The sequence below is a fragment of the Pteropus vampyrus genome, unplaced genomic scaffold, assembly GCF_000151845.1.
Source record: "Pteropus vampyrus isolate Shadow unplaced genomic scaffold, Pvam_2.0 Scaffold232, whole genome shotgun sequence".
Classification (NCBI taxonomy): Eukaryota; Metazoa; Chordata; class Mammalia; order Chiroptera; family Pteropodidae; genus Pteropus; species Pteropus vampyrus.
The window spans coordinates 751,599-753,794 of record NW_011889013.1 but is presented as its reverse complement, the minus strand read 5'-3'; the positions used below and the strand labels follow the sequence as shown (position 1 = coordinate 753,794).

General features: G+C 43.3%; 1 pseudogene; it reads left to right on the top strand.

Moving 5' to 3' along the window:
* LOC105301249 overlaps positions 1-2,196 on the top strand; it is an 18,453-nt pseudogene that overhangs the window by 10,735 nt on the left and 5,522 nt on the right.

Below are 2,196 nucleotides of genomic sequence, written 5' to 3'. Positions count from 1 at the left end.
TGTCATTCAATCCCACTTACGCTAGGACAGCCCGCAGGATCGGTCTCTGTGTTTGAGTTTTGCTTTCATCAGCCCTGTCACTAAAAGCAATAAAATATTTTTTAGAGCAGTCACAGAAAGTCCCTGAACAGAAAATGTTAAACTATGAGCCAGAGGGGTTTTTTTATAATGCTAATGAAATGTAAGCTTCAGGGTTCCTCACTCTGCTCTCTTCCTTCTAAATATTCATATATTATATTTGCATACATCATTTTATATTCAGAATTTTATATGCTTTTAAAAAAAAAAAAAAAGACCAGCTTAAATTGTATGAACTTTAGGCTCCATCCCTGTTTGATCTTGTCAGTTTTTTTTTTTTTTAAGTTTGACAGCATAGTGTAAAATAAGTAGTCCACTGTTCTTTCTTGTGAAGCACTTGGATCTTGTTAAAACGCAGGCTCTGATTCAATGGGTGAAGCGCTGGGCCTGAGATTTTGCATTTCTAACAAGCTCCCAGGTGATGCTGATGCTGACTTTCCATGGACCACACTTTTTGCAGCCAGGTCTTACGACAGTCTGCACAGCATTGGCCACTAAGTCTAGCAAAGCTTTTCCTTTCATTGTGCCCCACAGGGTTGTCTCACTCCCCGTCTTGTCACTGAGCACAGTGAATCAACCAGCAGCGTCATCCGATGCTGGCCATGTCTCCATCCGACCCGGTGGGATTCCCACAGTCCCAGACTCCCTTTCCTAGGAAGGTCCATTGCTTACTATCACTCCTTGTATTAATTCCTGAGTGGGTCGGGGTGCTTGGTTGAAAGCAACAGCATTCACTTTATCTAGTTAAAGCAGGAGGAAAGTTATTATGGGTCATAAAGTCGCTTACGGAAATTCCAAGCAGAGATGCTATTCTAACAGGAACGACTAAGCCATTTATGATGCTAGATGTCAAAAGGTGACCAAGGCCTCTGATCCTGGAGAACTGAATACCTCAATCACCACATGTGCCAAAAGATTCTGTCTCCCCGCTCCTGGCTGACACCTCGCGTGGCTCACCTCCTCTTCCCCAGTCTGCAGCCTATTTCATCTGCTTGACAGAATCTGGGCTGCAAGGGAGTCCCAAAACGAGGTGTTTAGGTTCCTAGCCCCTCTAGAACAGGGAGACATGCTAGAAGCGGGTTAGGGCAGATAGTAAATGAGCCAGTCCGCAGAATTTGGATACTCATCGAATGTTCTTGGATAAATGATAAAAGTACTGGCTTCATTTGCTTACTCATAGTTCCTGATCTCCATAATAACATCAATTGACTCACTATATGCTGACTCTGGCTCTACCCCCAACATGACTAGTCATTTCTAAAGTTCGTCACTCATGGGTCACAGCCTCTGGGTCCCCTTAGTTTAAACTCCTGGGAGAGAGAAAGGTTTGTCACCAGCCAGCTGAGAGAGTGATTCACCCCAGATCAGGTGTCCATCTCAGCTTCAATGTGCTAAAGCTATGGAGGTTGAAGTGGTAAAAATCTGACCTCCTAAACCCATCCCTCTTCTGGGAAGGAAAAGTTCTGAAAGAAAGAAACTTTGAAGTAAGGAAATGGCCCTAGAGCCTGTCAGCTTCAATATCTGAGTGAGGTGTCAAAGGAGGAAGAGGCGTCTCAAAATGAACAAAAAAGACATTTAGAGATGGAGGAGACGGACATGCAAAGGAACGCGAACTGTTCATCAAGTGTATCGTGATAAACTGGGTCTTTTTCCCCCTCCATCTAGCCCCAAATATGTTCGCTAATATTTGCCCCTCCAAAAACTTTAAAAGTAAACATTAGCCTTTTTCGCTGCCTACACTCAACTTTTTTAAAAAAATGTTTAACTCTTAATCTCTACGCTCATTCCCTTGATCTCCCTACTTCTTCGTAAGCCTCTGACTGCTCTTAGGCCTGTTATGTAGTTTCAGTAAGAATTTCTTCATCTGTAAAACGGAAACAACTGAACCTACTTCCTCTAAATTATGGTGAGAAGCAAGAGTATAATATATGTGAAAAAACACTGTGAACCTAACACCACTGCATAAGTGGAAGTGATTAAAATGGTGATGAGTTTTCCGAGGCATTAAAGGTGCCTCTTGACATCTAATTAATCTCTGTGTGCCCCTCAGGTGAAGGACACAGTGTGAGATGTGGCTCTAAGACGCTACTCCTGCCCGTGCTGGCTCAGCAAGTCTGC